The sequence below is a fragment of the Parasteatoda tepidariorum genome, chromosome X1 (genome assembly GCF_043381705.1).
Source record: "Parasteatoda tepidariorum isolate YZ-2023 chromosome X1, CAS_Ptep_4.0, whole genome shotgun sequence".
Lineage (NCBI taxonomy): Eukaryota > Metazoa > Arthropoda > Arachnida > Araneae > Theridiidae > Parasteatoda > Parasteatoda tepidariorum.
Window position 1 is genome coordinate 37,332,684 of NC_092214.1, and position 27,949 is coordinate 37,360,632.

General features: G+C 27.6%; 1 protein-coding gene across 7 annotated transcripts in view; it reads left to right on the forward strand.

Annotated features, from left to right (window-relative positions):
• The window catches only part of LOC107455088 (CUGBP Elav-like family member 2), a 751,728-nt gene that overhangs the window by 425,460 nt on the left and 298,319 nt on the right, over window positions 1–27,949 (forward strand). The window contains exon 1 of one of the 7 annotated variants that reach the window (XM_071187616.1): window positions 7,137–7,284. The exons of 4 other annotated variants lie outside the window; for them this stretch is intronic. The gene's annotated coding sequence lies outside the window, so the exon portion shown is untranslated. Of the gene's footprint in view, window positions 1–7,136; window positions 7,285–26,854; window positions 26,947–27,949 lie in introns of those variants that run through there. 2 more of the 7 variants (XM_071187615.1, XM_043046906.2) reach the window with 2 other exon arrangements.

Here is a 27,949-nt window from a genome sequence, read left to right on the forward strand (position 1 = left end):
TCTATTTTTGACTTTCGAAACCTATTTATGAAGTTTTTGAAACCTCATTTGATCCAAGAAGAAACTCACTTAACTGTGATAAAAAAATAATATTTAATTAATCCCTCATAAACTCTTTAAAAAATAGTTTTCCTAAACACAGTTTTTCATACTATTTCAAATGTCTTCAAAATTAAACAGTATGTTAATATTTAATTTAGTTTTCATTTATTATAGGGATTTATTCTTGAATTTATGAATTTTAACTATTTAATCATGCATTTTTATTTGTGACTTTAATTCAGAAAAGTCGACATTTTGCTCAAATATTATCTTAAAATTAGAAAGTGAAGCTAGTAATCAGAGGAAAATTGTTTATTTCATCGATAGTACACGGTAAAAATTTCTGGATCAAATTACGGTAAACAATAGCGGCACTCCGGGTACTGATACTTTTTTACAGCCAAATCCATTTCTTCTAGATCATTTAACGAAGCAACAATCCTGACATATCTTAATTTTTACAGTAATAACCGTAAAATCACTGAATCCCTCTAATTAAATAAACGTTATTGTAAAAATTATGGAATTATATTTTATGGTAAAAATAGATTTTACGGATGATGCACCCAAAGTGCCGGTACTTTATACCGTAATTTGATACGGAATTCTCTACAGTGTACAAATGTTATCACAGTATTTCTTGATACAATTTTAATGCAGCATTCAAAATACTTTAAAATTTATTTAGTTAAAAAGAATTCGCAATTTTTATAAAATTCTAGGATGTAGAATGACTTGACCTCGAACTCAGAAGAAAGCCACTAAAACCTGATACTAATTTAAATTAGAAACATAGCATTTTTTTTCTTCATAATCTTACATAAAATCTTTGCATCTATAAATCCGAAGTAATATCTGTTAAAAAGAAGTTATCAATTGTTTTTCAAGTTATCTCAAATTTTATTTGCATTATCCAGTCTCATTTGTAAACACAGCATCACTTATCGTGTTCATGCATTTAAATGAAACACTAAGGAAGAAAAGATCTTCAAGCGGATGATCCTATCGTTATCCGAATCCACTTTTACTCCCCTCAGGGTATTTGAATATAAATAAGGTGATAAACGTGGGAGAAAATTCTTAGCGAAAACAGAATTGAAAAAAAAGCGACCATTTGAAAAGTATCGGGTAGTTTGAGTTGCAATTTTTTTTCGTCGAGTAGTATTTTGTTCAGAATTTCGTTACTCGTTGTCTTTGCAATGATGGGGACCTATTCCTTAAAAGCCAGTAAGTCCGCAATATTATTTGTAATTATTAATACAAGATAGGTAAAAAATTTAAACCATCGACCTATTTGAAACCCCTCTATATGACTTTCCGAATCAAATCAAGATAAAAAATACTTGCACTCAGGGTGCTGCTATTTATTTTTTCCGACTAATTTCACGGAAAAAAAATCTGATGTACCTTTAAAGTAATAATTACAGTAAAATCACTGTAATTAAATAAATATTACTGTAAAAATTACGGTATGATATTTTAAGTAAAAAATTGATTTTACGGTAAAATGAATTTTACGGATGATGCACCCAAAGTTCCGGTACTTTATATTGTAATTTGATCTGGAAGTATTTAGAGTGTAAAAACTTTTTATTAAAAAATGATTTCATTAAATATAAGTCTAAAAACGCTGAGAATTTTTTTTATTTTTTTCTAAGTATATCGAAGCATTTTTGAATTTGCTTCATTAGTTATGGTGATCTGACAAAAAAAAGCAAAAAGTGAAGTCCACATTAAAAGGTTCGAAATGTTGATAGCTCTCCTGGCTAAAAAAATTCAAACCATATATTCTTATTTGTGATTTACACATATGACCGAAGCGGAACTCGAACCCAGGTCCTACCTTGTACGAGGCCAACTTCTTGACCACCATACAGGGCGGTGAGCTTGTTTTGTCACTTTATTTTAGATTGTCAAGTCTGCATTCTTGCTAACATTTTCCCACAACGTCTGCGATGAGGTTCCGAGTTTGGAAAACATTTTCGACAAATATTTGAGATTTAGCGGTTTGTTACAAATCACGTGGTATGGAGATGTAATGATTTTCGAAATTAACGAAATACGGTTAAAGGATTTCTGAATCTTCAAAAGTGAGAGTTTTATTTCTGAGAGTATGGGAACATTTTCAAAATAAATAAAATATAACGAAAATACTGTGTTTTGAAATAGTCGTAAAATTACTTTTTTCTTGTTGCATAAATTTCATTTTTACCTGCACAATTTTAAATCACTTCGTCCATCAAAAAATTGATTAAATTTAAAATCAATTCCTAATTTAGTTACCGAAGCTCAAAGAAATATGAAAGAATGAAAAACGATTCAGTCATATATTTTAGTATTCACCTCAAACTGTAGATATAAAATATTTTTATTTCTGTCAATTTTCAAGACAACAAAAAAAACTCAGAGCGAAAACTGTCCTTTGTAATCAATTCACATTCAGTAGAAAAATACGAACTTACATCACACTACACTGGCTTTTGTCTCATATTTCTTATTTTGAGAAACTGCTTTCCATCCAGAAACCTTTCAAGAAAAAGCAAATGGAAATATTTTTTTTTTTTTTGAATTTAAAGATGATACACTGTTATATATTATTTCTACTATGAATCATCTTTCAACCATTTATATAAATTTTGCTCAATACGTGTGTTTCATGAGAAACTATTTTGAAATTTAAATGAGCTGCACTTTAGAAATAAAACTCACACTTTTGACTATTTATTAATCCGTGAGCTAAAACTCGTTACCTTTGAGAATCATTTCGTCACAAAATCTCGTGATTTATGACGAAACGGGAGTTCTCAAATGTATGAATAAAATGTTTCCTCCTTTCAAAACTCCATTATATGCATTTTGGGAGATTTTTAACTAGAATGACGGAACTAAAGTGAAGACTTGACGATGGAAAATAAAGTGACGAAATAAGATGACCGGCTGTATGGTTGTCACGAAGCTAAGCTTGCACCAAGAAAATCCAGGGTTCAAATCCCGCTTCTGGCACGGATATAATTTATCTGACTGTTCTGTCTTGTGTTCTTAAGGTGAACTTTGATCCGGATATATGGTACCCACGAAGAATATATATATATATANTCTTCCGGCTTTTCGTTCTCCTACAGTTACGTCAGTCCTGGAAATTAATAGCCGGACCTTGTATATATATATATATATATATATATATATAAAATATACACACACCAGGAAACTGTTTCGCCAACAACGAACAAAGTTTCGTAAAAATTGAATATCCGGCTCCAACAATATACTTAAAATTTTGGACAAAAATATTTTGACTTAAATTTAGAAATGAATTATTTTTGGATCTTAACGCTTTATATGACCATATATTTTCTTGTAATGTTATGTTAAAATATTTTGGGCAGAGAGTGATTCAGTTAGATAAATTCATATAGCGTATTATCGAAAACATATTCATATAGATTATTTTTCCAAAATTTACCTACTGTAAAAAAATGGTCATAAACTTAAACTTCGGGGCAAAAACATGACCGAATTGATAAATTATGCGTTTATAAAGCTAAATACAATTAAACTCGATGAGAAATGAGCGAACGCATAACGAAGAAGAGAATATAACTTACCAGTGTCAGCCTCTGTTATTTGCCCCCACCCAAAACTTCATTGTTACCCACATTTTTCTAAACAACTCCTCATCATTGGTATTTTTTCTCTCTTTTCTGGACAACAACAGATAACAACAATCAACATATGACCACAAATCATGAGTGGAAAAAATACCTTCTCATTGGTAAATTTGATAGGCAATATACTATAATAAGCTTATACTATTTGTATTATAGTATACTATATACTATAATAAATTGCTATTATATTATACTACATACAGGGACTTAAATAGTAAATCATAGTTGGAGAAATAGCTTCCCATTTGTGAATTTGAAATATACTTTCCTCAGTCTTATAGTGGGTAAATACTATAATAGTAATTCCTATTTGCTAATCTATTGTATTTCATATTAAATTTTGAGTGATAATTAAAATAAAAAATTAGCAAGGAATGAGTATTTTCTTCTGGGCTTCGTTAGGAATTTTCAAAAATAATCGAACCCCACCTAAAACTACACTCCGACTTCAGTAATATATATTTAATTCAAACTAATCCAAGACATTATTTGTTTTCAATAATTTATTCTGGTTCTTTCTTCTCTTTTTTTACTTTGTTACTTCTTTTCTTGCTACAACACAGCTTTAATAATCGCATCACGGTTTACAATACTGCTTTTCCAGAAACAACTATTTCTCTATAAAAACTAATAATAATGGTATGGTGGCTGTTTCAATACATACAGAAAGAAAGAAGATTAAAAATGGGATCGAGTAAGCTTTTTGAAGGAATTTTCTTTTATTTTATTATTAAACTTTTCTTCGTCTTTTTATAATAATCTTAGTACGTTTCTACATTAGTGTCGCTTGAACAATCGTAGGGTATGAACATGTTCTATAATAAATCCAAATAATGCAGTTGCTAGCAATATATATTGCACATTAAATATAAAAAAAATATTGTCGGTGTGTTGGCTATTTCTATACATGAGTACAGAAAAAGGATAACATAAGGTTTTTTTTTCCTCGGTTTGATTTAGTTTTCTTTTTTTTTTAAATATTTCTTGGTCTTTTCATACTATCGTCTGGTCTTGTCGACAATAGGGGTGCTTGAAAAATCAAAACTTTTTCCAGACGAGTATAGAATAGCAAACACGATTACTCTAAGGTTAGAAGCGCACATAATTTCTTTTCTTCTGGAATCTGAAAGAAGCATAAAAAAAAAGTCCTTACTTTCGAAAAATTTTTGTTTCTTGTTCCAAAACTATTCTACACCTATATAAGAACAAGAAAACAAACTTTTTCCATCGACTCAAACAGGGATTTTTGATGCATATTTTGAAGTATTCATTTTACGCTTCTTTAAAGGAAAAGAAATATTTAACTCATATTTTCAGTTTTTTTTTCTCCAGCACTTTGTCTGATTTTCAATTCAAATTCACATTTGCATGGCACTTTTTTCTACGAAACTACTTTAACAGATTAAATTTCTTTTGCTATTTACTAAATTTTCGTGACTACTTTACCCTTTGGCATTAATTCATTTTATTTTTCTAGGGAATTCACGCTCTTCTTTTCCATTATTTTTTATGAAAGCGTATCCCTTTAAATAAACCTTACCAGAATAAAATAGTCGATTCAAACTTTTACCAAAATCTGAAAATAATTTCATGAATATTACATAATTTGTTACAACTTATATTTTTTCTTTTCATACCTATGATAAAATATTTTTCTTTCAAAATGATGTTTTTCTTTTATGATCAACCCATGCGTTTAAGTTGTTTTTGATATTCAAATTAATTTTTATAGTACATAATCCTACTTATATAACTTTCCCTAAATGACTCCGAATTGCTTTCTATGAGCCTTTATTTTTTTTTAAGTGAAATAAGTCCATTTGAAAATAAAAAGCTATTTATTTATCTTTTTACGAGTTTATTAATCATCGTCGAATTTTGATATTTAATGAAATTATATTGTTAAAAAACTCGCCCAAATTTACCAACCATTGCCAATGTTTTTAAATTCACTTAACACTAACGCTTAAAAGCCCCAGGCTTATGCTTTTTTTCAAATTAACTTATCCCACTCTCAAAAATAATGGAATATGATTTTGTTTAAAAACTTCATTTATATCATAAGGACGTAAAACTGCTGATGATTTTCTTTTAAATTTAAAAATGACACATTATGCACTTTTCAATGTTTAACAATATACCGAAACTTTAATACCTAATTTACACTGTAAAAAAATTGTATATTGCAAGCATTTTATATTGATTTTTTTAAATATACTGTAAAAAAACTGTAGTATTACTAGAAAAATCTTTTTTCATAAACTTTTCTCATAACATTACTTCATTGATCTTAGCAAAATAGATATTTTACTAAGTTTATTGCAGTAATATATGTTGAAAAGCGTATGGACTTTTATTTTACAAGATATTTCCCACTATAGTTTTTTTTGCAATGCATTTTCACGGAAAGATCAAACCAAATCAGTATAAAAAGTTCGCTTTGTTTTTTTAAACGTTGCTTGTAATCATAATTTACTTATTAATTTAAATATAAAAATGTCATAACAATAATTTTTAAAAATTTAATCAAACTCTTTTCTTTTCAGTTTGTAAAATTGCTATGATCATTTTCTTAAACATGCATTTTGAACTACTTCGATTATTATAAACAAGTATTTAATGTTGTAATGGTTTTTAAATTTACATTTTACATATTTTCTTCCTCTCGCATTTTGATCTATATTCATTTTCGTGAACCATCATTTTTGTTCTCATAGGAGTGTAATTCGTGCACATACCAAGTTTCGTCATTCACTTCTTGCTGAGAATCTTTATCTTTACAAACAATAAATCTTAAACATTTTAATATTAATAAGTTTTTAATGTAAATTTAAATTCAAAATAAGCTACTTACTTGTAAGCTTAATGATTTAAAATTTTCATTTACAAAAAAATTATGAAAATCGTAATAAAATTCGACACGTTTCAAGTGTTTAAAAGCAGGCGCTCCTTCCCAGGACTTGCTAGACATGAATAATGCGGAAACAAATATGATTTCAAACGAAAATGTGAAATCGACAAAGAATATGTAAAATAAAGATAAAAAAAAACTAGAAAAACCTCCGTAGCTGAGAGGGAAATCATTTAATATTAACCTGTGTTTTGCTTTATAATGCACAGAATTTCAGTTCTTTAGTTATCAAATAGTATTCTAAAAAATAAATCTTTAAATTCAAATAAATGTAGAGACTTGTTGTAATATTTTTTTATTACCACCTATAAAATCGAACCTGACTAAAGCTGTTTTTACCTTTAACAAAAACTTCAAAAATTAAAATGATACTAAATAAGTTTGCTGATTGCGAAGGCATGACTTTGAAACGCACGCTTCTATCTTGGGCTTATCAAAACAAACATTGTTTATAAACGGTTAGTTGACCTTTGACTGCATCGTATGGATGGGGCTGTTATTCGTCAACTCTTAGCCATATTGGAAACATTTCAAAGAGCCTTAGCATGCTGCTTAAACAGTAAAAGAAGTGTTTAAAACGACAGAACAATCTTTCTTTTAATTACTTCGTCTTATTTAATAAGTTCTAATTGCTGTGTTCATAATTAGAGGATACCTATCTTGGCAAGTATATTTCTTGTATTTTTCTTTAAATTAGTTCTGTTGTTATTCTCCTCTTGTATACATTTCTCGATTTGTTTAAATGAATTAAAAAAAATCATTTGATGCATAGTTCTCTTCCATGCATCTTAGAGATATTTACGAAAAATTTAATAATGTGATTGGTTCCGAAAGGACTGATGGTTTTGATACAACTTTATTTGTTTTCTGTAAGGAAAGAAACCTGAAGTACCAAATAATCGTACCACATTGTTTATAATTTTGATACCACGCCCATTCTTTAAGTTATTTGTAGTCAATGTATTTATAATAGATGCGATTTTATTTTTAGGTAATTAAAGAAATTAAAAACTAAGCTGTCATGAAACTATGTTAGAAAATGGTCTTAGATAAAATAATTGTTTAATATATATGAAGTAATTTTTTTTTTGAAAATATATTCTGTTCACATGCCATTTAAAAATCGCTTTTTGAAAAGTTGCGCGACATTTTTAGTCTTTTTTTAGATATTTTATAGTTTAAATATATATAGTTTCCAGGGTAACGTAGTTACTATAACACTATATTCAATGTTATGCAAACTATTTAATTTAAAATTATAGTTTTGAATGTATTTAAAAAAAACATTCGTTTCCTAAGTTAATAAAAAAGGAAATGATTTTATTTATTTTTACTTCTCAGTCTGTATAATTAGCTATCTTCTGTTATAATGTCCTGTCTCATAATGTTCTATTATATTGTTAATCTAAGAATCTTTTTTTAAGATTTCTGCAATTAAGTACAAGTGCAATGAAATCAGATATTTCACATGAATATATCCAATAATAACAACAATCAGTTTAATTTAGAATTAAATTTTTACTAAGCAGGAGAAAATATTTTCTGAACTATGTGTGAAGTTAGTAATAGTTTTTTAACAATTTTTCAAAACTACTGCACAAAAAATACATCGCCTTCATCTTTTGAATATTTTTGAGTAAGCATATTTGATGTTAAATTAATATGTAGCTATCTTGATATAATATTAGAGCTATTAATGATATCTGATTATATTAACTGATAATATTAGTTATTAAAGATCTAGATAGGTCTTTAATAGCTGTAGAAAACGATTTTCTGAACTAAATAAAGTTAGTATTAGTTCTTCAAGAGTTTTTTAAAACTACTACGCATAAAATAAATCGTCAGTATCTTTTGGACACCTTTAAGTAAACATATTTGATGTTAATTAATGAAAGAGAAACAATATTTGTTAACTATTAAGCAAATACAATTGAAATTTCAAAAATAATAATCTATATGTAATTAGAAAAAGTCATTTCTTCTGGATACCAGATTGGATGAGAATAATTCATTCTCATTTTTGGAGAATAAAATGTTCTTTTTTAATTTAATATTTAACAAATGTTTTCATTTTAAGAAATACATTTATTCACGAACTGTCTAGATTTCTTCAATAAGGAAATCATTTAAATTTATTCTTCTATTATATCGATCTAGACAATGCAGATTATATTCATTTTTTTTCTTTCGTTTTCTTAACATTATTCAACGCGCAAATATAAAAAAAGCATTACAAATTTTTCTTTGTCCTGAGAATATTCTCTTTAAGGAATCATTTCGACATTAGAATATCACACGATGAGACTTATTGATTTTCTTCTTAACAAAAATAGGCCAGCAATGACAGGTGTATATTTCAAATTCTTTAGAAGAATAAGCTTATAAGAGTAATACATTTTTCTTTCGTTAAACTATCACAAGGCTAAGGTGAAAAATTACATATCATCTTATGCAGAAACTTTCAATGTAATGATTTTTACTTTAGTAGATTTTGAAATCATTTTCATATGCTGACGAAAAGTTAGAGTTCGAATTGAAATATATTTTTGACATAGCATTGATAACACGTAATAGTATATTTTTATCCTATAATTCATGTATTGTCAGTGAATAAAATATTAATATCTTTCTTACTTTTTTTGTCGAATTTCGATTTTTTGGTGTGTAATATGGCGTTGATAGTGGATGGATTTTTCTATTTTTATTGCATGCATTAATCTTAAGTTTTATTGTTATATAACCTAAATTAATATACTGCATGCAAGAAACGGACCACTTAGAATAACTTTTGATCTCGTGATTGGATCGTCACATTCTACCACTCACTCTTAATGGTTCAAGAGGGTAACCTCAAATTAGCTAATTAATTAGTGCAGATGACATTTTAAGTTCTGATATCAAACCAAAATAAAGTATTTTCTCTGAATACACACACATTTTTTTGACGGATTCGGATGTCAGACCCCCAAAATATAAGGGATAGGCGTAACCTGAAAAATATGTTTTAAATCGTTTGGGTAGGAGAGCTTCTTAAAGCATGTATCCATCATTGTTAATTTTACTTTTTGGGTATTTCGTGAACTTTTAAAGCAGATTGAAAATTTTTTGCACACAATTATGAAGTTTATATATTCAAAGATAATCCCATGAAAAAACAAATAAGTCTTAGTATATATTTACAATTCTTTACTATTTTACTTAATAGTAATCTAAAAAATTTTGAATTGTACATAATTGTTTTTAAATCATTTTAAAGAATGTAATTTTACACCGCAAAATACAAAAATTGAGCGAAAATCAGTCTAACAGTTTCTGAGAAATTTAGTTTAAAAAAAAATCAGATATTTAAAATTAGTTGTAATTTTAAACAAGTTTTATGGGGTTTTAAATATTAATAAAATTTTAAAGTTTAATTTTTGATTTCATTTAGGTATACAGGATGAATTGTATTTATATTTATTACTGCATATTTTTTTTTAAGTATTGCATCAAAAATTTGATTTATCGATAAGCAATGAATGATTCTAAGCAAGAATCCAAAAGATTTTTAATTTCTTATGTAAATAATATTTATATGCTATATTCAAATTTCTTACGTGTTACATTTATAGGCTACATTTATGTTCTTTACATGTTATATTTATATGCTTTATACGTAATTATTTTGTTCTTAAACATTAACCTAAGCTAATCTTATCAAGTTTTGTATTTCTGAACTTGCGTGTAATTGTAAAACATACGCACATAATAAATAATTCTTCTGTTCATTTAATCATCTACTCTCAATCTAACTTTAAAACATTTTACATCTTATCATCGAATAATTGTACTATTGCTTTCATCTCTGGATTTATCGATAAATTGCACTCACGTTAAATTCAATAAAAGGAGAAAAATCTTTCAAACAGCTCCAAACAACAACCAAATAATCTTTTGACATTACACCAATATATTACGATCGCATTTGACACATCTTCATCGATGAAGGATACGAGCATATTTTTTTCCCTTGAATAAAACGGCTGCGAATAAGTTTTTATTCCTTAGAGCAATGCAAATAAATAATAAGTAAAGCACTTTGACAAAATTGAAAAATTGGAGCTTTAATTTCTTCTTCGTAACAGCTCTTATAAGATATATTGAAAATATCGAACAAATCAAATATCGTACGTTACCAATAAAGCGAGGAGTTATTAAAACATTCTTTTTCCGTTTATATTAAATCTAGTTTTACACGAAGTGATATTAAGAAAAATTTATATGCTTTATGAAAAAATGAAATCAATTATGTTAAGTTATACCTCTTGATAGCCTTAAATAAACGTGCATTTTATCATTAATGTTTAAGGCCGCAAGCAATAATCCTTAAGATACAATTATTAACAGATTAAATTTATAAAGTAACATAATTTTTATGAAATATTTGTATTTTAATTTCGTTTGAAATAATTACATAATCCTAGGTAAAAATAGTTTTAAATGTAAAAAATATGAATGCGATAATTCGATTTTAGTTTCATTATTATAATATCAAGAGTTAATATCTCTTTAAAATTCAATTTTCAGAAGCAATATTAGAGTTTTCTGTTTTGTTTTTTTTACCAGTTGAACTTGATTTCTATGTTTTTGTAGCTTTATTAATGCTTTAAAAATGTTTCCTGATCAAAATATTTTTTAAATTATTCCAGCAGATGATGTTTAATAAGGTAATTCCTTAGAAAAGGTGTTTTTCTGGAGTTTAAAACGAGCGCAATTTACATTCAAAAATTGGACTTAATAATAAAATATTTTTGAGCATATTACAACTTATATACAATGAATTTGAGTGAAAAAAAACTGTAAATCACAGAGAAAACGTTTATATGAATATACTTTATGCAATTAAATATTATCAGTTTTGATTTTATATAAGATTAAAAATACAAACATGCTCAGGGGAACTTTTTTTTTGTTTATTTCCTGTTTGAGAGAAACATGACATTTTATAAAGCATGAGATTTTCAAACGGAATTTGGACATTTTCAAGTTACTGATTTCAAATCGGCAATTGGTTTCTCTCTAAGGTACATTTTTTAAAATTGCATTTTAAGCCTTTTTTTATCAAAATTTAGAAGCATAAAAAAGTCATATATAACAGGGGGTCACATAAATTTCGCAACAAAACTTAGTCGGGGCCCAATATCAGACTAAAATTGCATAGGAACCCATGAAGGGAACTGCTATCCTACGCCACTAGAGACACTTCCATATTATGAACTTTTCTTTTGCGTTGTTCTGAACAGATCATAAAAGAGGAACACCCCTAGCCGGGTACGACGACATTTCCGTGCATGGGTTTTTATGCCATTTCAATCCTGATAATGTGCCATAACGCACCCAGAAGTTTGTTGCAACATTTATGCGACTTACTGTTTTTATGACGTTTTTAAGCTTGTACATTTCGACTAAAAATTGACTAAAAATTTCATTTTAAAAGTTTGTAGCTTTAAGAGTCAAATTTATTTCGAATTTGAAATCCCCACGCCCCAATTGGGTAAGTATAAATGTAACAAAAGAATTGTTCCTCAGTATTATCAGTGTTTTTAATCATGTTATTCATTTCCGAGCCATGTTGTTTTGCTAATTTGACTTCATGATTCACTTTAAAAATGCCTAAGAAAAGTTCTTTAAATTATTTTGATAAGTTCAAACTTCATGTAAACAATTTTGAAATTATTCACCATATAAATTTTAAAATTACCAAATCAATTTCAAAAGTATTAAAAATATAATAATTTTAAGAAAAATATGTACTAAAGGCTATGATGTAAATTAAAATAAAACACTTTCGTAAGGAGTAATAAGTTTCAAATGAATACAAGTATTGTTGGTTATAAAGTTGGGTAATTTTTTAATTTTTTAATAAAATATGTTCCTCTTTCAGTTTACAATAAAGTTCCGTGTCTTAAATTTCAGGAACTTAATTCACGAAAATGCGTAAAAAGTGTAAGTAACGTGAATGGTAGCAAAAAAATTTTTTCCTTCAGTTTAATAGTTTTACGTTAACTGCATTATTAGATATCTACATGCATTTTAGATAACCCGTGTTTCCAAGATCTTACTTAATATGTATCTGTAAATAAATATTTGTGATCTTAGGTATAATAACAAATAATAAATTAGGTATAATAATAACAAATAAACATTTTCATAGTTGTCAGTCTTTTTGCTTTTGTGAGCTACGCAATTGTTGATAAACGAAATCTTTAAGAACATGTAACGAATTTGCGGATTTACATTAGAGTATATAGTTTAGAGATATTAATAACTGTAATTTCAACATGAATTACCAATTAATAATGCTCATTTTATTGATCATTAGTTAATTGTGATAGAAAATGTAAAAATATGATTAAAAAAGTTAGCATTGAAGTAAAATAAAAAGTTTTTACAAAACTTTGAAGTTCAATTTTCTCTTGCTGCACAGAGTAAGCAACGTTACCTTTAAGAACATTTAATGTGTATTGAGGTTGATTTGAGATTTATTTAGAGTTTATTTCAAAAACAACCTTAAAAAATGAACCTCTCAAGGTTTATAATCAAGGTGTATGACGTTGTTTCATTCAAACTTGAGGTTGTTTTGAGGTTAATAGAAATCTACCTTAAGACAACTTGCTTAGAGAAGATATTTTTGAGAGGTACATTTTATTTTTTCTACACTTCAAGCAAAAAAGTATATTTGAGGTGTAAATAATTACCCTTTATATTAACAAGTATTACTGAACTCTATATGAGGCTGATTTTATGAGGTGTAGATAAGATAGGAATAAAGATTTATTGATGCGGTTATTTTTTACTAAAGCATAACCTCATTTTCCATCTCAGTGTATTTTTTACATCCGTGTATTTTTTTAATACTCATGTGTATTTTTCTCCCACTTTAAAAACTATCCCCCCACCTTTTTGCAAGGGTAAAAAAATTGCATAAATGACATGAAGCCGAAAAGTTTTTATACTTCAACTACTTTACTGATTTACTTATTATATCTCGCTTCTTTTTTCTTTTTTTCTTCCTATTTTGATAGACTATAGTGTTTGCTTAAGCCTTTTTTGTGAGATAGTCCTTGCAAAATTTAAGTTGTTTTTAAGGTTTATTTGAGGTAGACTTCAAAGACCTTACAAAACCAGCCTCAAAAGGTGCATAATCAAGGTGTATGATGTTGTTTCATTTATATTCGAGTTGGTATTGGAGGCTGATGGAAATCTACTATAGAGCAACCAGCTTAGAGAAGTTATTTTTTAGGGGTACATGTTATTTTTACTACACTTCAAGCATATAAGTATCTTAGAGGTGTAAATAATTTTACTCGAGCTCAACTAAAAGTACCAGTGAACTATAAATGAGGTGTAATTGAGGCTGAAATTGAGGTTTTATTAATGAGGATATTTTTGATGCAACCTCATTTTCTACCACAGGTGTGCTTTTTTTTTCCATCTGCCATCTTTAAAACTACCTTAAAAACGTTTTTTTAAAGAAAGTCATAAATTTTTAAAAATATAAAAAATATATTCACGTGCACAATTTTTGAAACTCAATTTGAATTGATTTACTTTAGACTCAAAGGATAATTCTTGAAATAATATGTATAACTCCATTTTTGAAGTTTTACCACTATTTAATTTATCCATGCTAAATATAGTTACCTCGCCATCTCTTCCAATTACCGTGACCGCTCCGTGGATTATTTGATTATTTGGCTTTAGAAAAGCAAGCCTTCAATTTAATATGGAAAACCACTATCGGGTGATATGTATAATACGCAATTTCGCAGCCAGCGTCAAAAGAAATTGTCTGGGGACTAAATAAAGCAACTTAATTACATATCCTTTTAGTTGAAGCGCCGTAGCTTTACCATCTTATTTCCGGTAGTTTTACCGCTTAGATAGAGAATTAACTTATTTAAAGTTTGCTCCCTTTTAGACAGGTTATAATGGCATGTTTACGGCTGAGTCATGAGCTTGTCTTGAAGTATCAAAAAGGATATTATTTAGTCATTTGATATACGTAACCTTTGGTTTTAATTTTTATTAAATGAGGTGGTGGAAGAATCCATCTCTGCTAAAAACGTTCGCTTCTTAATTTTAGAAAACATTAGAATAATATTTAAACTTACTTAGAATGTAGACAATAATATTTCATGTAATATTTTTTGATGAAGTTAATTTTGTTAGTACAAACAAATTGTGATTTTGATCATCTGTCCAAAGGAAAAACCTACTCACTGAACTGTTAGAAAAAACTGTTAGAAAAAAATGTTAGAAAAAAATGTTAGAGAAAGTTAAATGTTTCCACGTTAAAGGTATTTTATATGAAAAAAAGTTTAATAAAAATTCATATTTTTTCCCAATATGTACAGTGCTCGCAGAATGAAAAAAAAGTTCATATTTCTGAAATTTAATTTCTCCGGAACTGTTCGTCTGATTTCGCTCAAATTTTGTATTTTGTTATGTGAAATTACCTTCTTTCAAAGCTGTGTAAAAATTTTATAACTTGCAATTCAATTTGTTCTACTATTATTACATAAAATAATAAAAGAAAAAAAATAGATATTTTCTACAATTTACTTTCTGCATGCAACTATCTTCGGATAAACTAATATTATAATTGTGTGCAAAAATATATTATTTCGCTCAAAAACTCCACGAGATATAGCAAAATACGTAAAAAATAATATTAAGATTAAGGGATCCAAGCGTTGGACCGCTATTTGATCAAACTATTGAGTCCATATTTCCCGGGTTAAGGCAACCCCTTATGTTTTGGGTGTCAGAAATCCATCGAGAAAAAAGGTATATTTCCGAAAAAGCACGTTTTTTTGCCTGATTTCGTAACTTAAAATAATATCATCTGCACTAATTAGTAAGCATATCTAAAGTAGAACCATTAAGATTGAGTCCTAGAAAGTGAAGATCCGATTTTTAGATCAAAAATTACATTTGCCTATCCATTTTGCTCTTTGCGCACTATACACATTAGTGCCATAACTTTAATTAGCCTAATATTTCAACCATTTAAAGAAATTTTTAGCTAATATATTTTGTAAAGTGGATTTTAACACATTTTTCTCATTTCTTACATCTAATACAAAAACGTTTTGCAATTTTTTTGCGGATTACTTATATATTGGCATGTAACGCAGAATATGTAGTGCAAAATATGTGACGTGATGTAATATGCAATTATGTAACACAAAAGAATCAGTGACAAATCAAAAATGTCTAATTTTTATTTAATTTATATTTTTACTCTGTTACAACTATTTTTGTTAATGCTAGAAACAAAAAGCAATTCATAGTTTAAATATTAGCTTATAAATATTATCCTGCTCATTAGCTTATAAGCTTACTTATTCGATTTTATCTACTAAACAACATATTTTTAGGTCTCAATATTTTAATCAAAAATTTAATTCAAATAATTCGCAATTTAATCAAAAGTTTAAATCCTCCCCGAAAGAGGTAAATTTGCAATGCATCATTCTCTATAAGTATTTTATAGTTTAAAACAGAGAAGCGAAATAAAACAGTTTATTATAACGGTATAAAATATTTTAAAGGTAAATTTTATTATATTTAAAATCTTATATCCTATGCTTAAATTTTCACAACTTCGAGACGAAAATAAGTTTTCTCCATTTTAACTCTGTTATAAATTTTAAATTCCAGTAAGTATAGTTCAAAAAATAATTGCATAATAATTCAATACATAACCTGTTTTCCAGATACTAGTTTTTAATCATATTCAGCCGTTTCATTAAATATTAAAGTAAGTATTACTGCGACAAAGTAATATTTTTAAAACAAATTATTAAAAGTACACGGTTAATCCCTCCAATAAAAAAACTGTTGAAAATTCAATTAGGAAATTCACAATTTCAGAATTTAACTTTTATTATTTTTTTTAAACATTTTAAAACGCTGAGAGCTTCGCAAAGTACTTATATTGTTCATAATACTTTTAAAATTATTTATGTAGCAGACATTGTATAGTCAAATGGGATCATTAGGCAATATGTAGCGTACAACTATTCATGAAACTCTGTTTTGTGAAGCTATAAAAGATGACATTAAGCTCGCTTTTAAGCACTCAACAACGGAAGTTAAAGCTGTTTCAAACTTTTTCCTTAAGTGCTAAAAATATTCACGATGTAATTTTTATGTTACTCTTAGTTTTAATATTTTTTTTTAAAAAAAAGATAAATATTCATCATATCTCTTTTTTATAAAAATGATGGGATATTTCTTAATGGCCTTTTATTTATGACTAGATTACTAAAGATTTTCATTATAAAAATATGTCCAACAAAAATTTAGAATAAAAGAATACGCTTTACTTATATCTGAACGGAATATGCGTGGGAAAAAAAACATCAAACATAAGAATAACAATTTCTGCATATTTAAGAGTTTAATGTGTTAAAATAATGATATGGTTAAAGTTGGTCCTTTATCCCTTCGATATCAAAACAGCAATAATTGCTAATGTAAGTGTATTCTTTGCTGCTTTAAAACACATCTTTTAAGTATTTTTTTAATGAAAGTTTTATTTGCTTCATCTTTTGAGATGCGAGATTCAAATAATGGCAGGAATGCGATAGTCACCTAAAATATATCAAAGGATATACTAAATTATACTGAATATATACTGAGGAAAAAATATGGTCAAAACTATAAGATTATGGTAAAATTTACCGCATTTCTGGCTCTATGGAAACACCAAAACACTCGTAATTTTCATCGAAGCGCTTTAGTTATGATTTTTGCAAAAATTAACTAAATATTTCTAACACTAATAATTCATAAAATATGGTATTATAATGTGTGATGAAATTTGGTAAATGTGGTTCAATTTCATAATTTTATCATACCTTATGGCACGGTACAAACTATTTATTTCGTTAAATTTACTTTTCAGATTTATGTTATTTATTAAATATATAGTGTGAAGAACTATAATTTTGAAATCCTGAATTTCTGGTAAACCGTTACCGTATAAATAATGAAATTGCCAAAGGTATAATTTAAATACCGTATATTTTGGTTTTGTAAACCGCAATTACATTTCTTTTTATAAGAATTGCTATACAGCACGATAGCCTTGCCAGAATTTTTTGCTCAGTGTATTTCCCACCAAGCGTTTTTGGTATTCCGACAGAACCCGAAACAAAGTAAATTTTACTATATTCTGGTAGTTTTGATCAAAACAACGGTTCAACGTTGACTCATATTAATGGTGCCTTAAATCAAAATTAAAGTGAACCCATAATACTTGAATCTTCAATCATAATAGGGTGTTAAACAGAGTAATGCTTCCATTCAAGCTTATTCCTCAAATTTAAGAATGATTAATTCCCAAGAAAACAAAGCTCAACTTAGCTTTCTGTTTTCTAGTTTTGTTAGTATGAATTTTTGAATATGAAATAAACATTTTTGAAACAATAGTCATAATTTTGAATAAATTCTTGCTGAGATACTAGCTAATTTTAATATAATGAAATTAAGAGCGTATTCATATTTGTTTAATTATATTATGTTGCAAATTCCCCTTGCGTGCAATAGCACGATATAGCATTAACACAATTTTCTAAAACAGTGTATGAATATAGCTCCAAATCTAAGATACAATAAAGGAATAAACAGGCAGTTTGACTTTCAGTAAACAAGCTAATTTAAATAACCTAGTTTTCAAACATAAACGGAAAACTGTAACTGACGTTTATAATTAGCTGCCAAGTTCATTAAATTAAAATCGATGTATTTAATCTTTTAAACCGACTTTTCAGTTTATTCGAATTCTTCTCTTTTGCTTTGTTTAAAAATTACATTAATACTCAATTTTCTTCTGTAAACCTTATTTTCTAAAGAACAATTCTTAATTCTAGAGCCTTAAATCCCCCTCTGCATCTTTTTGATTACTTTTTTTTTGCCGTAAAACCGCTCATTTTTGTAAGTGCTATTTTTTTTTTCGAAGCAGCAGCTGAAGCTGATGGATTAATTTTTAAACAATTACTTTTTAGCGAAAAGGGTGAAAAAATGATATCCGAAAGTTCCCGAGTAATGTTTAAACTCTATCATACAGAGAATTTGGACGAAAACAATTTGCGCTCTTCTACAAAAAACGAAAAAAAAGAAAGCGGAATTTTCTTTATTTTAATGAAGATTGTAAGCTCAACACCACCATTTTATAATCCCCTCCTTGCTTTTCTCTAAGCTATCCCTTTCTGATTCATAGGGAGTATAACAATGAACGACAACAGGAAAATAAATAGTCTCTCTTTTGTACCTAATTTTTTACTCTCTCTTTGAATTCTAGTCTTTATGCAACACAGTAGCTTCCTCTTATACGATATATGAACTTTATTCTTCTTTTATTTATTTTCAAAAGAACAAGCAAAGATATATATATATATATATATATATATAAATTGCATCAATTTGATTAATACAAAATCAAATGACTTGATATTTCACTAGGTTATATTAGGTTAGGTTTAACTTATTTTAAACTAAAAAATTTTATGTTCTATTAGCNTATATATATTATATATATAATAACAGGGCTACATCCCTGTTATTGTTGTATTAATTTTCAATAATGCAGTCAAAAGCCATAATACGTTATAAAAAGGTTTATTTAAAGGTGGCTGGTGGTAATAACAGTTCACATCCCCACTCCACAAGGGAGGGGGTGTGAACGAAACTCCGGATGGTTCCGACAGATGTTTTATGGAACACGTTATTCAGCAAGAGACATGTGAATACCATCGGTCCAGCATTAAATACTACAGAGAATGATGTAATTAGGTTCCAGTCGTACATACCTTTGCAACTCAACGCATTATGGAAAATCATTTAAGTCTTCCTAATATGGAATTGAAGGAGGGACAAGATTCTAAAAATTACTCCTCCTTTGAAATATAGATCTAATTATTATTCAATGGTATGTTTTCAGCCTTGAATTCTCAAAATAGAATATCTCTACGCTTGCTCTTTAACAAAGACATTTTATGAAACCGAAAGAGTTTTAATTCTTTTATTAATACAAAAGTATTTATTATTTTCGTATTACATATATATATATATATTTATAGATATTAAAATTATTTTTTATATTTATTCAGCTGATTAAGATTAAGTCCAAAACTATACAGTAATTTTTCTATGTGTGGCGCTGTTTGCTATATTTCATGTGGAACGCAAGTTTTCATACCAATTTTTTCAGGCTATTGTCATGTTCCCATAATTTATCCATTTCTTAAAAAATTTTATTTTAATAATTTGCTTTGATACTTATAGTAATCCAATGCATTTTAGTACTTTACTTGCTGTTTAAATTTGTGGAAAAAAAAATAATGATACCAACATCAGAAATCTAAATTATCATTTAGTGAGAAAAATATTTAAAATTTAACTAGCAATATAAGTATTCTTTAGATTTTGCTTTTTTTTTCAATTTTGAAATTAATTTTTTAGAAAAAGAAAAAGTATTACTTTAAAAAATTATTAAATTTTTAAAAGAAACTGTCTCTAAAGTATCAAGCGATTAGAGAATTATTAAATTGACTGTCATGGTAAAACTGATTATGACTGTCACGGCAGAAAAAAAAAGAAAAAAGAATTTACACAGAATAATTAAATCTGAATCCTCATAGTGTATAATTTATTCTATTATTTTGAGAGAAAACTGGTTTACTGTTAACTAGTAATTCAATTTACCTTTAGATTGTGATTTTTTTTAAATTACTATTATTAAGAAAATATATTAAGAATAGTATTAAGAATTACGAAAAAGTATTAAGATTAAGTATTAAAAAAAAATACGATAGTAGAAAAAAAATATAAATATAATTTTAAATTTAAACATTTAAAATTTCAAACACATATAGAATGAAAAAATTGTCATGAGCATTGTGGATTGTAAATAAAATTTTTCAATTTAATATTAAATTTACTGCAAACATTCACAGTGCAGTAATTATCATTTTGAGCGAAAACTATGAACTTTTACCAGCAAACTGTCTTTTAACCTGTAACTTGTAATTAACTAGCAATAACCAAAATAATTATTTAAAGTTTCAAACAAATCAGGAATGATTAAACCGTAACGACTGACGCTGCCTGCAGTAAATATTCCGTTTTTCAATGAAATATTGACATGGAATGTTAAAAACTGAATATTCATAAAAAATAAAAGAAAGTTTTCGCTTTTAAGCAAAAAAAAACGAAAGTGAATAATTTTTTAAAGTAAAATTTTCTTTATTGTAATGAAGGTGGTGAGAGCTCAATAGTGCCCTTTTATAATCCTCTTTTTCCTTTCCTGGATTCTATTTCGTCTCTGATTAAATACAGAGTGTAACAATGCATGACAACGGAAAATAAATAGTCTTTTCTTTTATTCCTAATTTTTTCTTCACTCCCCACATTACCCCAGTCTTTATAAAACAAGTAGCTTTATTTTGCACTTTTTTTCTAAATTCGCCTTTTCTTTTGTCCTTAGATTGTTTTTCAAAGAATAATTTTTTACTATTATGAATACCGACTTTTTCATTTCTACTCTCGCCATTTCCGTTGGTTTTCAATCTTTTTTACCTTTTCAATGGTAATAAAATGTTAAAGTGAAAACTTGTTTAAAGATACTGTTCGTGTAGTATATCCAATTGAGTATCTCCTATGATTTCATTTTCTAGTGTTGTAGAAGTTTTCTATTAGAAACATTTTTTGGTAATAAGTATTAATTTTCAGTATATAAATAAAAACTTGCTTTTAAACTGTATTAGTATGGAAAAATTGTGTTTTTTTTTAAATTTCATGCGTTTTTCAAATAAAGATTTTATATTTTTTGAGCTCTTGAATTCCTTAACAAATGTATTATCAGATAAAAAGTTCGTAGTTTTACGTTTGGCTATAAAAGCATAGATATTGTTTAGAAAAAAATCAAACATCTAGATGGGTGTAAATTAGTTTAAAATTAAAAATATAAGTTTTTTTTTCTTAATTTAATGAATTTTGAGATTTTAATCCTATTTGCAGAATTAATAAATTTAGAAACAGATATTTGAAAGCATATTTTTAAAAAAAATGCGAGCTTTTGCGAGTTTATATATTGAATCATTTAATTTAATTAAATATGCCAGAAATTAAACTCGAAATTTCTTTAATATGTTTAAAATAAGTACATTCATTCGTAAGTACACACAGCGAGGCTAAATCATTTTGCAACATTTAAAGGAACAATAATACCAATGTCTGTTTTTTTTAAATTGGAAAAAAATCTTTCTTGTTTTTGTGGTTTTGCTTCCAAAATTTCGGTTTCATTCCTCAAAGTATTTGATTTGTTCCCATTAAAACTGAAAAACATTACCATTAACTGTTTCTGCACTAGTCGCTTTCCAATAATTCCCATTTATATTTATTAAAGAGTGACAATGTTTTATAAATGAAATTATGTATATTTTCAAATTAATTTTGATTAAAAAAAAACGTTTTGCTAGGAGGTACATTTTGAATTTTCTGTAACTCGTTAATTGTTGTGCTAGTCATATATCCACCAAATTATTAGTTTACCCACTTATGGTTTTATCTTATTCTAACTTTTCCTTATTTGATGTAAAAATTAATTTATCATTTTTATGATACCATCATTGATCCAAGTTTTCCAACATTTAAGTGATTTCGTAATAAACAATTTTCCGTGTAAGTTAACCTTAGTTAATCATAATTTTCTTATACAAAATGGCAAAATGCTCTTGGTACTCAATCAAGAACAAAAATTCCTAAGATACTCATTCTAATAAGATTAAATACTAAACTGCGATGCAAGGGAAACTGCTATAATTGCAAATAATATAATATATATTTTCAAAAACATGTACACAATTCAAAATTACATTTGAATTTAATGACACTTAATTACAGTAATGTCATTCAAAGCTAAAAACATAAAAATTCTTTCAACAAACAACATAAATAAATTTGTTTTTAGTTTTATTTACAAAAATAACATTTTCAGGAAGGAAATATCAAACATTTATCCAAACATGAATCCTTTATATCTTGGGCTGTGGTGTACATTATACTAAAATCATCAAAGATATAACATATTTCTATTTCTTGCTTGTACAATTCTTTAATTAAAATTCTTTTAATGAAAACAATTTAACATACAATGGCTTCAATAAGTTTTATCTTCGTAACAGGTAAACTCTTATCTCCGAGTATCATTTTCATCAATATCATTCATAACGCTTATGGTATCTTTAACTAAGAAACTTCCATGAACATAAACTTCCATCCAACTTCAATTACAATAACACCCATCTCTCTCTTTACCACATCTTTTTCATCACACTTTACCGCTCTTTCTCTACCGTATTTCCCTTACTCAAACTTTAAAGTTCTCTTTTGCTTTAATAAACCTTCAAAAACACTCCTTCAACAATGCGTTTTCTCTCCTCGAAGGGGAGTCTGGAGTGCTGAAGGAGGAAAGACAGAAATTGATGCCTGTTGAACATGACCCTGTATCGAGCCCACGACGATTTTCTTCTCTTGTCATTGACATTAGTACAAGATGAGGAAGAGAGTGAATCAAGTCCTCTTACTGTGAATCTTCTCCTGAAGAAGATGAAAAGGTTGTGCGTTGGAGCATTCAAATCGATTGTACAGTTCGCAAAGGCGTCGTTGCATTGTTAGACGGTCTTGTAGTAGGTATTGTTGCACTATTCTGACTGACATTGATTTGAAGATGCCGCGCTATGAAAAGAATGGGAGAGTTTATATCTTCTGTTTCTTTCATTTTCTATGCATTCCGTCTTTTTTTCTTTACAGTGCACCTTTAACGTGCTCTCCAGAGAATGCAGGTCATTTCAGTATTCGTTTTTAAGCTGAAACTTGACTTGAAGTCGCTTGTTAAATCTGAGCTTATTCAAAGATTTTGTTCTATGCACGTTTCGACCAAACTTATTGCTTCAAATCTAAATAAATACTTATCCGCATTTACTTGAATATTTGTAACGTATACATGTCTTGAATAAATTATTGTCCACATTTGTTTGAGTATTCATATCTTACAACACAAGGTTTACTTTGTTGTATATTTTTAACGCATGTTTATCTATCTCAAATAGTCCTTAAGTCGTACGTTATTATTTTATAAATATTTTTCTATGATATCGTTAAAAGAAGGAAACATCTCATACCCACTTTAATGTTAAAACCATTACCTACGTAACTTTCCTATCTTTGCTAATTCCAATTCATTAAAAAAATGAAACAATTATGCATCGAGAGGGATGAACATTGCTTCAAATGGATGTTCTTCTGATAAAGCAAACTAATTAAAGAATTTATTACTGAATTTTTAAAAAAAAATTAAATTTCAAAATGAAATAGTATGGGGACAAGCGTTAATGCTATCCATATACGTTTACTCTCACAAGACTACTAAAAATATTATTTTCAAAGTATATTGAGCGAAAATAAATTCAACTTTACTGTGTAATAGAAACTCAAAACAAACCTCACAGACTCTGTCAATAAAATCGGTTCAACGTTGATCAATAATACCAGTAACTTCAACCACAATGTGTTGCAAACTAAGTTAAATGTAGAATTACGGCTAGTTTCCGTTCAAATTGAACCATTGAATCGTGCAATCAAATTTGTTGTACGATAATATGCTTACTATTTACATCATAATAAAACAGATTCCTTTATTAAATCAGTTTCACGTTGATCAATAATGTCAGTACATTGAATTACAAGGAGGTACAAGCTAAATTGAATGTTGAATTGATGCATGTTTCCGAGCAAGTTGAGCCATCGAATCATGCAATCAAGTTTAAGTTGAACAATAATAGGGATAATTTTAGTATCATATTGAAAATACAGCAAATTTGATATAATAGCTCAACACGTGCTGAAATTTCTTAACTGCAGTTTCTCTTAAAACAATCCTACTTGATAACAGTATTTCATGATATAAAAATGTACTGACTTTAAAAATTTTTGCAAAATAAACAGTTGTTAAATATGCATAAACAATTAAAACTAGTTCAAAATTTTTCATTTCTTAACAATGGCATTTAATATTCGCTCGTTAAAAATATGAATATTGCATTGAAAATACAGTGTTGAAAGTTGAACACAGATTTTCAAAAACATTTCATGAAATCCATTTCAACAGAATCTCTGCTACTACCTGGAAACTAATCCACTTCAGATGAGCTGGATATAGTGTTCTTGTTCACTGAATTTTTTATGAATAGTCCTATATCTTTCCAGAGGGGGATGGTGAAATTTCCCTATTTTCCTATACACGTACACGTGTTTTTCTTTCTTTCTTTCTTTTAGCTCCATTACACCCTCTCTTCCCGAAATGGAATCTTTTTTTAAAGCAGCTCCAGGATATACTACTTCTCTGAATATTGAGTAATAAAAAAAAATGGAACACGGAATATGACAAAGACTCCCTTGATGAACAAGTGTAAATACATTTAGATATTTTTCGGAAGTTTGAACTCATGAACTTCTAGCATTAAGGGTTTGAACTGAAGAATAAAGAAGTTATTGCCTTCTTTAACGAATGCTTTGGATTTTATAAAAGAAAACGTTGTTTCTTTTTTCCCTTTATAATGGTGAATTGCGTCAATTTATGACGTCATCTCGTTAAAAATGATGGAAAGTGATTCAAGCGCTTAATTTCCAACTGCCTAGATGTTCCGATTCTAAGAATGAAGAATCTCGTTATTTTTAGTAGATTTTATTTAGAGCTAAAAATATATGATTAACATTTGGACTCTATTTTGTGTAATATTCTTTTTCTCTGTAAGAAGCCGGTATATTACGGTACTGATTCAGATGCTCCAGAAATAATGGTGTTATTTACTTTCAGATATTAGATATAATATTTTTAGAATTTCTTGGGTCCTCAATTATCTATATTTAAAAAATATTGAGATGACAAAAATATAACTTAGTGTTAAGTTATCAAAAGTGAATTGATTTCAATTTTAATTTTAATGACGAATTTCTAATATTAAAACGACTTAAAATAGGCATTGTTCTCGAATAAAAGAAGAGAAACGTCCAAAGAGTATTGATATGATTATATAGCGACGAGATATAATAACTATAATTAATTTTATATATATGAGACACGAAATCAAGCTAGTATTCTACCTAGGGTTGTTTTATAGACTAATTTGTACCTTATGAGCATGGTAAAAATAAAAACAGCAGATCTGAGTAGAGTTTTCTTTTAATCAGTTTTCATCAATTTTCAATACACTTTATAGTGTCTTCATCTATCATAAGACCTAAAAATAAGAGAGTAAGAATATTTTATATTATCGCAATCTAAATATATAGCCCAAATTGAAACTATTGCTGGGATTCATAAAAATATGCAGCTGCCTATATATTTTCCGTGAAAAAAACAATGAAATCAATCTTTTTTTTTTTGTTCCTTGTTTGAACTACTAGCTAAAAAAATTACTAGCACATCCTCCTAGACCCGCGGTAACTCAGCAGATAGTCCGTCACAAGGGATAGTTTGTGTTAATGCTTGATTCAGTAGTTCCCTTGTCTTCTGGGTTGGATTCAAAACTACAAATAAATGCAGTTAAACATTCACAGTCGGAAATGCATATTTGGTCTGCAGTTCAATACCGGTTACAAAATAAAATAAAATAAAATAAGATAAAATAAAATAAAAAAAGCACATTCTCGCAAAATAAGAGAAGAAAAAAGTGTCGACCTGTTTAGTGGATTTTGAAGTATAATTAATGATAGACTAAATGTATTTTTGAAGAAAAAAATTGCCAACAATAATAATATGGATCTTAGTAGGCGGTAGTTTAAAAATTTTTTGATTTCCGAAAAGAAAATTAGGCATATATTTTTTCCGTCTTAACTGACCTGCGATAAAAGACCCATTTCGGACTTCAAAAGCAATTAATAGTTTAAAATAATTAAACTAAACTATTCGCGATTTATGTGGAGTTTATAGTTCATTAAAGAATTAAGATTTTTGTAATCACTTTAAAAGGCATACAATCCTTTCATTCATTTTATAAATTCCTAAATAAAAATCTTAAATATCGTCTAAGTGCTCTAAAAGTAAACAGCATTCAGACATTTGTCAGATTTAAGTGTGAAGAATGTTTATGGTAGCTTATCTTCATAGATAAGAGATAAAAGATCGAGTAAACACATTTCCTGTTTCTGTTGTGTGAACAACGTGCGCATTGCTAAACTACGGAATACACAAGATATTTCTTTTTTTTAGTAAGTATTAAAAATTTCTTATGCATTAGCATATATAATTTGCGTCATAATAAGTTGGGAAGGTTGACCTTCTCTTGGCAGGTAATTTCCGACTTTATAATAAAGTAAAAATTCCCCATTTAAGAACTATTTTATTCTGTGATGTAGAAAGAGAAGGGATGAAAAAAATAAGATTTTTAACGACGTTTTCATATGATCAATAATATGCTTTTGGAAGCTGCGTTTAACTCTCTATTTAATTAATCATTTTCAGTCGAAGGGTATTTTTAATCAAGAACGTTCTTAAATATCTTTGAAGAAGCATTTTAGTGAAAAATAGGTTCGGCTTACAATTTTTCAAAAATTAAGGAACTTTTAGCCAAGTATAAAAGGAAGAGAAGTGAAGTGGGTATTAATTTTTTCTTACTTTGAGTGTATGTCGATGCGTTTAAAAAAAAAGAAAATGATCAGGTGTTTGTAATTTGCATGAAGCCTATTAAATTTATTACATTTTTTTTGTACGTTATGAGGTTTGACCAATATTTTTTTCCCTTAAATTAAACTTTTTTTTTAGTTTTTAATAAGTAAACGATTAATCACTAAATTTCAATGAAAAAGGTAGCATGATTTATTTTTATTGTTATTTTCAATAATCGATTTATTTTAAAGGGCAAACTCACTAGCAAAACTTCAAAATGCGACGTATTCTCATTTTTTTTTATTTATGTTTTTTATATTAACCGGAAAAAAACCACTGTGACTGTATCAAAAGCCGCTTGAAAGCTTACGTTATTCACTAAATTTGCTGAGTATACATTAAATAAAAACACTTCATAGAGAGCGTAAAGTTAAAGTATATTAGAAAAAATTAATATGTGTAGAAGCTACAATTAACAAAACAAGTCTTTATTCTAAGAAGAATCATGTGCTACCATAAGGAAGTAATTCAAATAACAGAATAATTAAAATCGTCAAAAACCGGTATATTAGATGATAAAGCTTTTATATATATATATATATATAT